We start from the raw sequence: 13,922 nt of genomic DNA, 5'->3' as shown, positions 1-13,922 counted from the left end.
CAATGACAAATAAAGGCATTCATTCATACACACACATATATATATAAGATATTGAAAGTACAGTAGATAGATAGATAGATAGATAGATAGATAGATAGATAGATAGATAGATAGATAGATAGATAGATAGATAGATAGATAGATAGATAGATAGATAGATAGATAAAAAGTACAATATATATGAGAGAGAAGAAAGTACTATATATATATAGGGAGAGAGAGAGAGAGAGAACTTCGTTGAACCAATGTATCAAAGTGCTATGAATTTTATATATAGGATTTTATACGTTAGCCTGCAGCATGCCTACAGCATCCAGGTCTTTTTATGTGGAACAACAACACAAGAGGATATCCCGTCATTGTGGCTGAAATTTTGCATTGAAAAATTTGGCTGCTTCATTATTCAGTGTGCAGATAGTCACTTTCCTTCTTCCTTGAGTTTTTTTTTTATCGTGCACCTGAACCCTCATTGGGCTGTACGCGCACACCAATAACCTTTTCTTCTTTTTATATGGAATCTCGATGGAGGGGCTTCTTCAGCTCCAAGCTGTTCAGGATAGATATTTAGATCAACATCTGAACATTTAGTTCAACATCCTCCATAGGCTTGCGCTATTTCAAGTAGTTTCCAAGAGACGGGTCAGGAGCAGACTGAGTCTGGGCCAGACCGGAACTACTATGGTTAATCACTTTTACAGGACGATCACCTCATCTGTTGCTTCTCTGCACCCGCTGGCTGCTTTACAAGTTTTATAGATTTGTCAGTACTCTGGGCTGGTCAGCATTGTTGATGCGTTGCGGGGCTAGAGGTGTTGGTGGACAAAGTCATGCCCGTGGTATTTTCTCATAATGTCACGTTGCTTTCACAGGAAAAGGGCTCATTAGTGGACCTGTGCCAAGGCTCATTTCAAATGGGGAACACAGGATCTGATAAATGGAAATGATCCTCACAGCTCACTAAATACAGACAACCCACAGACAGGAGTAGATTCACAGTCGATGTGAGGACAGGAAGAAGACGAGCCTTCTCACACCGGGTTGAAGCGCTGATCCAAAGTCTAAAATAGGGCTCCGTTTGGAAGGACACATACTATTTAAATGACATTTTGAGAGTAGAGCACGTGGGCCCTCTTGTGGCTAGCTGGATGCCTGGTAGTCTGTTCATATTTCAGATTTACTTTCCCCTTTGAGCGGTCGTCACGTGGATTGGCCTCAAAATTTAAAAACCAGAGGAAGAAAGGAAAACCTCTGCCCCATTTGATTTATATGGCAAATATAAGCCACGAAATGCCATAGACTTTAGTATAATATGGCCACCACGTAGGTCACAAGGGTTAAATTCCGTTCACTCACTACATGTTCTCTGTTGGTTGTCATTAGCCACAGGGGCGCCGTCAGCCTAGCCGAGGCCCGGGACGAGATGATCTCGCGAGCCCCCCCCCCCCCCTTGCCCTATAAATCATCTCATGTAGGCTACATATCACTTGTCTCAAGGTAGGATCACAGTATTCACAAAGAAACCATGTGGGCTATAACTTGTCTAAAGAACAGTAGGCTATTCGCAGATATTTATCATTGTCTCAGTATTCGCAGATAAATCATGTAGGCTATATCGGGGATCCAGGCAACTCAAAGGACGGAGGCAGGAGTAAAATTAAAAAAGCTTTAATAAATCTTGGCAGTTTACAATGAGCATGAGGCAGTGAGTGGCGTTTACGTTGTTGACAGTCGGCCCAAACCATGACGTGGAGGAGGGGGGGGGACGTGAATCTGTTCTGACCTCTATGTCAAGGAAAATAAGCAATAATAGAATAATAAGCTTTTTTCGTTACGGAGAAATAATTTGTTAAATCTTCACGTATATTTATTTTTGACAAAATATTCCAGCAGATTATTTTAAGGTTAGGGGTCAGTTTGATGCCCCCCCCCCCGATCTGAGGCCCGGGGATAACTGTCCCCTTTGTCCCCCCCCCCCCCCCCCCCCGCTGTTGGCGCCCCTGATTAGCCAGCATGCGTTTTCTTTCCATTGTTGTGCTGATGACACGCGGCTGTACATAAAATTTGCCCCAGATCCCCGTGCAGCCCTGTTTTATTTCACCATCTGCCTTGAGAAGATTGGGACCTGGATGACAAAACTGAGACTGTTCCTGTCAAGTAGCCAAAGCCAGGCCCAACATTCCTGCATAACCCATCTTAGTTTTTCTGGTCACAAATATGCCACTCTCCTCCTTAGGATGCTAAACTTGGTGTGAATTCAGCCTTACTCCATTACATGAAGCAGGCGTGTTGAGAAACTTCAGTGCAACCAAATTAGGATGCAGATGAGCGTAGAGAAGCACACAGGCACATGATCACACGGTTCACGATTTCTCCTGCCCTTCTGGACCGTATTTTCACATCCTTCACGCAAGACATGGAGATTCATTCCTATCCCTCTGAGGAAATGCTCTGCCCTCAAACCTACCTCTGCACCGAAGCAGCAGCCTGCCCCCTTGATTCCCCAGGACCAGGAGCCCTGCATTGCCATCCTTTTGGTCTGCTACCACCACCAACATCACCCATCTCCCCAGCAGTGGGCGATTCTCTTCTTTCATCCGAGTACGCCACAGCTTATGGACTATTTTAAAAGGGGCCTAAAACTCTCATTTTTACAACGGCAGCAATGCTTGACACCATGGATGCAAATTTGCACTTGTTCTTTTAGTCATGTGATACCACTGTTTGAATTGTTTGTTTGTTTTTTTATATACATTTTATGTTACACTTTGAAATCTTCTTTTAACAAAAAGTGTGTGATGAATTAAGTGTGGGTGAGTTACTGTAGTTAAGAAAATAAAGAGGTTTTTTTTTCAAATTCACGCAATTTCAATAGTATTCAGAATACCACGCTTGCTTGGAAAAGATGTGGTTATCGTAGTTTTATCTTTTTAGTATACTGTACAGTTAAAAGATTTGGACATCCTGCTTTTAGCGCCGATGGCATACATTATTGCTCATTTCCATTGGTACAAATGATTATCCATGCATGATTGGTTTTAGAAATGCAAAGCAAATCAAATCTGCTCCAACCAAACCCTGAATTTGCTCGAGTATTATATAGGAGAGACAGCTAATTCTTCCTTTTTCTGCACAGCCTTTAATATTTGCAGTTAAATCATAAAACAAATGCTTTTTCAGCATATTCCATGCGTTGTGTCAAATCCCATAGACAGCATTGCATTATTTTGTCTTTTCCCCTGAACACATTGCCAACAGGGACACACTCCCTTTGTTGGTAATAATCGCTCGATAACATCTGTCCATCATATTTTTATCCTATCCTGAGGGCTCAAGGTCATGGGTGGCAGTGTACCGATCACTTCCCCCTCAGGCATACACCTCAGAGAGACAGACAAAGGTAGCAATGGAACACACAAGAAGCCTCTTACCAGTTGATACTACACACAGGTGCCAAGCACACTCTATTGCCAGCATCGAGGCTCTCTCAGCACATGGAGGGGATGGAAGAGGTCAGATTCTGAGTGTATGCTGTATATAGACATGTGCTTATACTATGTGTGTATAGCAGCAAGGCTGATATGGGAAGTTGTTGAAACTTGTATGAGAAAGAAAATGCAGAGTATAGTGCTAGTGCTCCTTCCATGCTTACCAGATCTAAAAGATGTAAAAAAATATGTACATATAATTAAGGCTTAAAAGAACCTTGCTTTTCTGAGGTCCTTGAGATGTGTGTATGTGTGTGTGTGGGGGGGCAGTCAAACCACATCAAACTCCAGGCACAGAAACTGCAAATGTGCAAGTATCCAATCTGAGCCCAATTAAACGAGATGCGGGCAAATATCTACAGGAAGCACTATTGATTGAAAATGCAATATCACTGACATGAACTTAAAGATCAGTGGTTGTTTGCAAAATGTGGCTGCTGCTGCTGCTGCTGCGTTTCTAGCTCTTTCGTTTTTGTTTTTGTTTTCTTCACTTTTGCAATTACAGGAAGTGAACACATTGAGGTTGAGATCGAAACAGGAAATTGCATGCAGCCGCCCCAGTCTCCGCAATCATAAGAGGACTGGCAGTGGCTCTTGTGAAACGTCTTTCATCCTTGTAGCGTGATGCATATTAACATTTAGGTTTACTTAGGCAGCCTGGAGAGGATAAAGCCAAAGATCGGGACATGCATCCAATAGAACATCACCTTACTGTTAAGAATGATCCTTATTCACCTAAAAGGTTCTGAAAAGTGCTCAGTGTAAATGTGACTAGATTCAAACTAGATAAGTCTTTATCTTAACATTGGCACTAGGACGTCAGAATCAGACCTATAGGGGGAGACAAATGAGAGCATATGAGCCGGCGTCTGACGCACTACGGGCACTTGTTGCGCAGCGTCAGAATAGAAACCGCGACAGGTGGCACGGCCTAATGCATCGTTCATTCCCATGGCTTTGATCGACATTTCAGTTTTTTTGGGGGGAGGGGTGGGGTGTTGTGATTTTGTTATGGATTAAAGACTCAAAGGATTATTTTTGGGTTTGTTTGTTTTGGGGTTTTTTTTTTTGCAGCTGGCACGGTGGAACACTGCCAATCATTCGTTCATGTAAAATCATTAAATGATATCCGTGTCTTTATGGCGTAGTTCTTCCTTGCTTATCTATTTTGTTGCATTTGTGTGTGTGTGTGTGTGTTTGTTCCCCTCCTTTTAATCGGTTAAATATGGATGTGGACGTTTTCTCTATTTGCATTACACAAGCGTTTGTCAACTTACATTCAACATTTTGGATGAGAGATGTCGCAGACGTGATGAAAGCTGGATCCTTGCAGCCTGGTTTCTTGTGCCAGCTGTCACGCTAACAGAAAATCGAACACCTCCACAGAAGACCTTCACTTGCCATCATCACTCCTCAAGTAGAAAAACAAAAAACAACAAAAAAACACACTTTCTATTTCAAAAAAGCACCTGAATTCCCTGGCCATTCTGCTGATGGCTGTTTGCTCAAAATGAGCCAAAATACGCCCCCCGTAGCCTGCTATGAGGTCGGAAATCATCAGGTCTGGACCTCGTGTGTGTGTGCGTGTGTGTGTGTGTGTGTGTGTGTGTGTGAACATGTATTTATTTTGTAAAGGTGAAGTAACGTGTTTTGACATCGTTATAAATCCCCCGCCGCCGCCGCATCCATTAGGCTTATGTTAGCATAGCCTTGGTTGGCAGAAGTCAACAATATCAACGAATCCTCTGTAGGCCCTATAGTCGTATCAATCCGCCAAATAAGGCTTTATTTCAGCCAATCAGAACGCATTCCTCGGCGATAAGCGGCCGTGTTTCTGTCACATCTGATAGGCGGAGGGATAAGAACAGAGTCTACCAGCAGTGAGTAGCATTTTAGTGTCTACTATCTAGTGCCCTCTTTTTTTGAAAACAAAACATAGTCACCCTAGGTGAATATTGACATTACATATTTACCATGCTCACATGTATGTTGAACCGGTCCGTTCACTACATGTGGGAGAGCAACGCTTCCGAATGAGCTTTTGTATCATTTTAGTATAATGGGTTACCCATCTCAGTACGTGCTGTTTCACTCATCTGAATTCTCACATATTTCCATACTATTCGGTGCTGCGCGATTGATCGCAATCGCGATGGCAGCCTGTGCAATTATATAACCGCAAAAGGCTGCGATTTAATTAAATAATGAAATGTGCTTGTGTAAACGTCTGTTTGTGTGCAGTCTGCATACCTACGCCCATAATTAAGAGATGACCAATCAGTCTCTGTTTAGGCAGTGAAGCTGTGCAGTCTACGTTCACATGACTAGCCGGTGTGCTGTGTGCAGACCATCCATCCATCCATCCATCCATTATCAAAACCGCTTACCCTGCCCAGGGTCGCAGGGATGCTGGAACCTATCCCAGCAGTTATTGGGCGGCAGGCTGGGAGACACCCTGTACAGGCCGCCAGTCCATCACAGGGCCGACACACTTTCACACCTAGGGACAATTTAGTATGGCGATATTTTGGATTCAAGCTCAGCGATATTGAGCAGAAAGAGGTACTGTGTGAAACATGCAAAATGAAAGCGGCAACGTGACAAATTTGCATTATTTGTATATGCATACTTTTGTTTATGATATTGCAATCGTGAATCGCAATAGTGTCCACAATAATCGTAATATGACTTTTTCACCAAATCGTGCAGCTCTAGTTATAATGCACTACACCTTTGTCTACAGTTTGGCAAGTTAATCAGAACACTTGCCTCAAGTTATGTGTCTGACGAAAACAATGGCAATGATGTAGATGAATACTCATAGGCAGTCAGATTATGTTGTAGTTACTTATTTTATTTGCTTATTTATTTTAAAAAATCCATCCATCCACCCATTTTCCGAAGCACTTATCCTGCTCTCAGGGTCGCAGGGATGCTGTAGCCTATCCCAGCAGTCATTGGGCGGCAGGCGGGGAGACACCCTGGACAGGCCGCCAGACTATCACACAGGGCCGACACACACACACACACACACACACACACACACACACACACACACACACACACACACACACACACACACACACACACACACACACACACACACATTCATACCTAGGGACAATTTAATATGGCCGATTCACCTGACCTACATGTCTTTGGACTGTGGGATGAAACCGTAGCACATGGAGGAAATCCACGCAGACACGGGGAGAACATATAAACTCCACACAGAGGATGACCCGGGACGACCACCAAGTTTGGACTACCCTAACCTTCCCCGTGACCCTGAGAGCAGGATAAGCGGTTTGGGTAATGGATGGATGTACAGCTATAGAATAAACCCACTCTACTTATGCTTCTGGACCTCAGTTAAAATTTTGCTCTGGGTACAGCCCTCAGTGTCAAAACTGTTGTGTCCCATTTGCTGGCAAAAGATGATGATGACTCTTGCTTATGTCATCGTCATATGTGACAGCAGTTGCGTAGTTGTAGGTATATGACTGGTAAACAACCTTGGACTTTCTTGACTTATCCTGATCCTGACACACCACCATTACCTCAAAGCACTAATTATGAGGTGTTTACTTAGACACATGATGTTCATGAGGTACTGCCCCTTGATACCCATCTCTTCTGTGAGTACTTAAACCAGGATGACCTCATATGATAGGTTTCTGCCTGGACCTCCCACACCAATAGACATCTCATAGACCACAGCTGCACCCACGCTATATAGAAGACCCAACAGCTTGCCTTGTAATAGCATCAGCAACTATTCTTCATAGTTTGTCATGGAATCATTATACACAACATATTCTCAGTGGAATATCACATTGATAAAATAGATAAATAACCTCAGAAAAGGCAACACAGCATGTGTTGTTAGGGCCAAAAAAATCACAATGTTTTCCATGAAAATGCCTGCTTAAAGCAATTCTACAGTCTTCCATTAACCTCAACCCAGCTCTACGGTTTGAGCTACACAACAATGCACCTGGGGCTGATGAGGAGTTATTGTCATGCTAAAGGATCCCTCTTCAGGGTAAGAGCTTGGCAACACATGGGGATTGACACAGGTTCTCTGGCTGAAGTGTTTTTTTCTAATCACTAGTCCTGACTACCCTGATGCCAAATAACACCATACAAATCTATTTTTGTGAAATTCTCAAACCTCAGGTACGCAATATGAATTTAACTCTCGGGATTTAATTTATCTTTCTCATTCAGATTTGACATCCCCTTACATACGTTGTATGATCTCGCTGGGGCTGTATAGTAAGTCTATGAACGTTCTCCCGAGGGCCCTATCTCTCTTTGTCTTGTGGAAGGAATATTGCATGTTCTGCTCAGGCAATGCATTGCACATGAGGAAGCACAATACAGTTGGTATCTAACGGTTTTTCTGTGAGGTTTGCAGATGCAATAAACTGACAGACTTGGTCTTTGACCTTGGCATCATCAGCATGATTTGTTGCCTTCAATGCCATGGTAACTTAATTCATGAGTGCTGCCTGTGCATTAACAATATACATATTTTGTAGAACCACCTCCATCAGTCACCTCTATTATTGATTCACTGATTAAAAAAAAAGCCCTCTGTTTTTCCTTGCCTCACATTCCTGAGAAATCAAAAGCCATGCCACCCCCTTAGGAAATAACAAATTCGGTTAAAAAAAACTAAAAGAGGATTGGTTTATTCCCCCATCATCGCTCAACCCAACACCACTACCACTGCCGAGAACGCCAAAACTATTGTCAACATCACAGCCAGTTTTCAATTGGTTTACATGTGACAAGATAGATATTGGGGACATAAATCATTGTTCTCCCTCACCTCACTCACCACCTAAAATCTGGACTCAGCCAGTGCAATGGACATCCTCTCTAATTCCCCTTCAGATCCCCCTCTCATTAGGGCCATGCATATCAAACAGATTCTCAGAGCAACCTTAAACAAATGATCAGACCTGTACATTGAAACTGGTTGTCCACTTAATTCACAACCATTTTTATCACTCTGAGTTCATATTGTGCAGAAGTTACCTGAGGCCTTACCACCTGAGCCAATTAATGATTTTTTTTAATTCAGAAATAAATGGTGGATTTTGAATGACTGTTTTCCCTTATATTTTTTTTCTTAAACTTTATGGCTATTGTGGAGCTGAATAGCCCTCCTCCCATCCCCTCCTTACATCCTTCAGCAACATACACAGGGCAGAAGTAGGTCATCTGCCACCATGTTGCTTGGGATACTCAATTAGCGGTTCAATGGAAATTCTGTAAATAGAGCACTAGTTCAACCTAAGGAGAAATTATGGAAACACATTTGTCACATGTCTGGTTGGGGTATCCCTCACAATTGTGATGATCAGCTGAAAGGACTCCCCTGTCCCTGGGACATAAAACAAGACAACAATGGAGTTGTGTTTTGGCTCTAAAATAAACCTGTTGTGACTGCATACAACCACTGACCTATGCACCAGCTATATGTAGGAGACCTTATGTATTGATAACATATAACAGGAATCTTTAAGTGAGACCCAAGAGACCGTACCATATGCACGAAGAGATCAGTGGGATTGATAAACACTGAATGAAGACCAAAAACATACTTTGTGGTGTCTCCTGTGTGCCTGTATACACTGATGATGTAAAGCAATTATTTTATGGTAGCCTTCTTTCATTCAAGTAATGATCATTTTGAAAATCAACCATCATCTCCATTAGGAGACTTATCCACCTTAAAAGGCACAATGCCCTCAGTGATCACCGGATGGTTCCAAACTACTGCCATGGGGTATGAGACTGCTCATCCAACACTGGAAGTCAGTTCATGCACCATCACTTACAGACTGGCACACTCTGCTTCCAAGGGTGGCAGCATGTAAAAGGTCATCATTTTCCCTGTTGGGCAGGACAGGCGGATATTTTCTGGAAATGGAAAATGTTTTTCATTATATTACTGGCCCCTAAAGACAGATCCATAGCGCCCCCTTTCACTGTACACACATGCGCAAGCATGTACCCTTACTACATGTGTCCCTGCTTGGACCCAATCACAACAAAGCCCCCCCATTTAATCTTACTCTAAATGTATTTTAATAATAAATGTCTTCTTGTGTTTTAAGTGGCATAATAACAAAACGAAAAAACAGCAAAACAAAACTGAAATATGTGCCCGACATATGTTTGCCTTCTATTCAACCTTGAGACACAAATACAAAATCCCCCCCATCCAAAAAAAAAGTCATTTACAACACTTAATGCCCAGTTTACTGCATGTATTTTGTGGGCGTACCCCTTGAAAGATACGTCCAATCGGTTGACGGTATCCTCCCTGAGACCAACCTTCGTATGGTTGCTATGCGCACAGCGCATCTCTCCCTGAGTGAAGAACTTATCAGCCAATCAGAGGAGAGGTAGGCGGGGAGTTTGTGCGCACTGAAAACTGCCTGGTTAGGAAATTTCTACTACAGTCAAAGCTCTCAGGGTGCACGCCGTGGGCCGGGCTGAAGGTGGTGAAAATGATGGAAAATGTACTTTAAGGGTTCTCAAAGAAACACGTACAGGTAAATGTTTTATTTTCCAGTAGGCCTTTTCTTGTAAGGTAGCCAATTTTCTAACCAGGCCGAGGGTAATACGCCGAGTTGACTGTGCATGACAGTCACAATGTTGAATTCAAGCTCGCAGCACTTGTAGACACCCGGGGTAGACGCTTGTTCGGCCGGTGATGTGAAACGGACCGTTTATATCGCAAGAATAAGTTGCGAAAAGCGGGAGTATGTGAGCGTATGCTGTCGACTATAGCCTATCCGTTTAAATCTATGATAATAATAGCAATTCTAAACAATGATGACTTGTTTTCAAACTATGTAAACCCTGACAGTGTTCAGAATCAGCCCGGCAAGGTGGGTTTTGTACTTGTCCATATTCAGAGAGCTTTTTTATAACGCAAAGATTTAACGGCTCTCAACATTATATACCCCCTTTTTTCATCAATGCCGCTCAAATTTTATTGACAACTTCGCTCTTCCTTACGTTAACCATCGAGGTCATTTGTGTAAAAATGCTGTTTCTGTTATCTTCTCAAACAATCAGCGGGGATGTTGCTTTCTTTTATTTGAATATCCGTTGAGGACGCTTTCGTTTGCCCCGACACTGTTGTTTTATGTGTGCGGCGTCTCCTTTCTACAGTAGTTTCTCTCCCAAACCAGTCAGGTCACAGGCAGCTGGCTATATCTATGATCATTCAGAAACATAAAAAGAAACTAAATATAAAATTTACAATCGCATCACAAATGACTGCACATTACAACGCAGGGCATCCAGGACTGGAGCCTATTGGGGTGAAGGTTTGAGACGGTTGCTCAAGCTAACTTGTTGGATGATCTGTCGTAGTGTTTTGGTTTGCGAATTCTTAGTTAAGTTAGATTTTCCAAAGTTGATGTGTGGCATCAAACTTAAGAACTGGGTGAGAGGGGTAACCATGACGGACACCTTGTGATAAATAAACCCCAATTCTAAGAGGGCTGGGGTGTGCCAGAGAGCTCCTTGGGGCAAGTATCACGAGATACCCCGAACAGTTTGATGCTGTGATGTGTTAAGTACGGAAGCCCTAAGCCTACGGAAGCCCTAAGATCTCGAGTTATTTATCTCGGGAAAACAAGCTTCGTTTTCTCGAGATAACGAGATTTCGAGAAAACGAAGCTTGTGTAGCGAATTCGGGGGACAACGCAACCACAGGAATTGCCGCGGCCGGGAAGCGAACCCGTATCGCCCGCGCCGCAGGAGACGTCGCTAACCGCTCGACTAAAGGGACAGATCGGCCAGCGTGTCTGCTTATCCATGCACGGTACACTTGTTTTCCCGAGATGTCGAGATAAATAACTCGAGATCTCGAGAAAACAGAGGAAATTAACTCGTTATCACGAGAAAACGGAGGACTTAAAATGTATGAATGCATGGCCGCTTAGGGCTTCCGTAGTTAAGGTCTTCTTGTTTCCTTTTGTTTCTGATCGCAGTAAAAGGTGGCATGTTTTGACAGTGGAAAAGATCGCAGTTTCTTCATTCTATCAGTTAGTTTTGTTGAGCTCCTGCTCATAAGACAAACCATGCTGGGATTCCCCCATAAATTTAACATTTCTCTCTTCTGGATGGTAATGTATGGGTTTTTAGCTGAGGATTTGTCACTCGCTTCCTAACAACTAGGTTATTAACAGAAGCCTCATCTCCGCCCCAAAGTAGGGCTGGGCAATAATGCAATAATATTGTTTATCATCTTTCGATGCTATTGTATTGGGATGAAATTCAGACATTGTGGCATTGTTATGCACTGTTTTGTTGTCTAAATGAATGAAACCGAGAGTCTATTACCTAAAATTTCTCACAAAATAAGGTCTGAAATATGTGAGGGAATATTATTTGAAAACTAGTTTTGGTTCGATATTGTACTTTGCCAAACAGTTTACTGCAACTGACCGCAATCAAATTCCTAAACATCTATTTTTGCATATGTAAACAGCTGTTGTTATATGTATCCATATTGTATAAAATTCCCTGAATAGGCTTACTGTGATAATATTTTCCTCATCACCAAGCACTACCTTTTTAAAGTGGTGAATCTTACATTTCTAAAGACTCCCATCAGTCTTTCTCTCTCTCTCTTTCGCTAAAATCAAATAGAGAGTTATGGGTTGAGCATTGCTGGATCTTTCGATATCAAAGAAGTAAACAGCCTCTTTCCCTGTTGCCTGACTTCAGCAGGAGAAAGTCCTCTTTCTGCAGAAGGCTGTGATAGTGAGTCAGGGTGAGTGGGATGGAGTGTGAAGAAACAGAGTGAGGGGGCGCTGGGGGGAGGGGGGGTCACTGACACTAGATGATGAAAACTGCATCAGCCTTGCGAGGAACAGTTTTCTTTCCCATCCATCCTCAATCTGGCATGATCTTGCCAATTACCTTTGGTGGCTAGCTGTTAATAAGTGTTCATTTAGACTGATGGCACCAGACTTTCTACAACAGCATGTCTTTTCGTTATTGCTATTTGATACTACTAGCAAGTTAAATGTATGAATAATAGGATTAAACTTTGGAAAGATTAGTTACATCTTGGCCTAGGCAAGCATACAGGTCAACCTGTCCCCCCTAAATAACATAACTTTATTTGTGTTCTTTCATTGTAGCGTATCTGCTTTATGGACAAAACTTGAACAAACATGACGTTTTTGATATATGAGGTTACATTAATTCTGTTGTTGCACTTACTTTACATCAGCATCTTTGGTGCCTTGCCATTGAAACACCATGTAGATGTACAGATCCAGCTTGGCTAGCATGAGTAGATGAGCATTGGTTTGGCTTTGTTTGTTCTTTGTTTTGTTTTTTGTTGTCGTTTTTTTCTCCTGCTCAAATTGTGTTAATCTACAGACACCTGTTGGTTTTGGAAAGCTTCTCTGAGCAGACTGGTTATGAACCTGGACATTCTGTGAAAGATTATTGAGATGAGTCCGAGCTACTTGTATTTCAGTTTTTAATTTGATCGTAGAGAACCAAGAATGGCTGATAAATTAAATGTTCATGGGCAGAAAGGCAATCGATTTGTGGAGTTGATTATAATGGGAATCTTTTGAATGTCACAGACTTCTAGCTGCTTGTTCTGATATTATCTATTAACATCAAAATGTCTATTGGATTTTTCCCCCCCCTTTTTCTCCCAATTGTACTTGGCCAATTACTCCACTCTTCTGAGCCATTCTGGTCGCTGCTCCACCCCCTCTGCTGATCCGGGGAGGGCTGCAGACTACCACATGCCTCCTCCGATACATGTGGAGACGCCAGCTGCTTCTTTTCACCTGAGGGTGAGGTGTTTTGCCAGGGGGATGTAGCACGTGGGAGGATAACACTATTCCCCCTAGTTCCCCCTCGAACAGGCGCCCCGACCAACCAGAGGAGGTGCTAGTGCAGCGACCAGAACACATACCCACATCCAGCTTCTCACCCGCAGACATAGCCAATTGTGTCTGTAGGGACGCCTGACCGAGTCGGAGGTAACATGGGCATTTGAACCGGCGATCCCTGTGTTGGTAGGCAACAGAATAGACCGCCACACCACCCAGACGCCCGAAATGTCTTTCGTAGTGAAGGAAAGTGTGAGAGAGTAAGTTTCTAAACTTACTCTCTCACTCTTCCCTTCCCAGAGAACAATACAAACTGTAGCTTGTGTTGCTCTTTGATTTGTGGTGTCATACCAGTGTACAATATCACAATGAATCACTAGGGAACACTGAGAACAGTGAGTCAAACCGAGTTTTATTCCTACAGTATCTAAGAGATGCTGCTTGCCTTTGCTATCCCATTTTGACCCGGAAGGAAGTCAGCAGGCAGGCTGAACTGTCGGTAAGACTGAGTTGAACTCCGAAGACTTAGACCTCGTCTTAA

At 42.8% G+C, this 13,922-nt stretch overlaps 2 protein-coding genes across 3 annotated transcripts in view; one reads left to right on the top strand and one right to left on the bottom strand.

Annotated features, from left to right (window-relative positions):
• Positions 1–4,858, bottom strand: part of prg4b (proteoglycan 4b) — a 14,689-nt gene extending 9,831 nt beyond the window's left edge. For both annotated transcript variants that reach the window (XM_056275926.1, XM_056275927.1), the window contains exon 1: positions 4,763–4,858. The gene's annotated coding sequence lies outside the window, so the exon portion shown is untranslated. The remainder of the gene's footprint in view (positions 1–4,762) is intronic.
• Positions 4,859–9,978: 5,120 nt separating this feature from the next.
• The window catches only part of fcho1 (FCH and mu domain containing endocytic adaptor 1), an 83,550-nt gene continuing 79,606 nt past the window's right edge, over positions 9,979–13,922 (top strand). The window contains exon 1 of the mRNA XM_056275572.1: positions 9,979–10,057. The gene's annotated coding sequence lies outside the window, so the exon portion shown is untranslated. The remainder of the gene's footprint in view (positions 10,058–13,922) is intronic.

This window comes from Lampris incognitus, chromosome 3 (genome assembly GCF_029633865.1).
Source record: "Lampris incognitus isolate fLamInc1 chromosome 3, fLamInc1.hap2, whole genome shotgun sequence".
Lineage (NCBI taxonomy): Eukaryota > Metazoa > Chordata > Actinopteri > Lampriformes > Lampridae > Lampris > Lampris incognitus.
The sequence above is the reverse complement of the archived record's forward strand: the minus strand, read 5'-3'. Positions and strand labels throughout refer to the sequence as shown.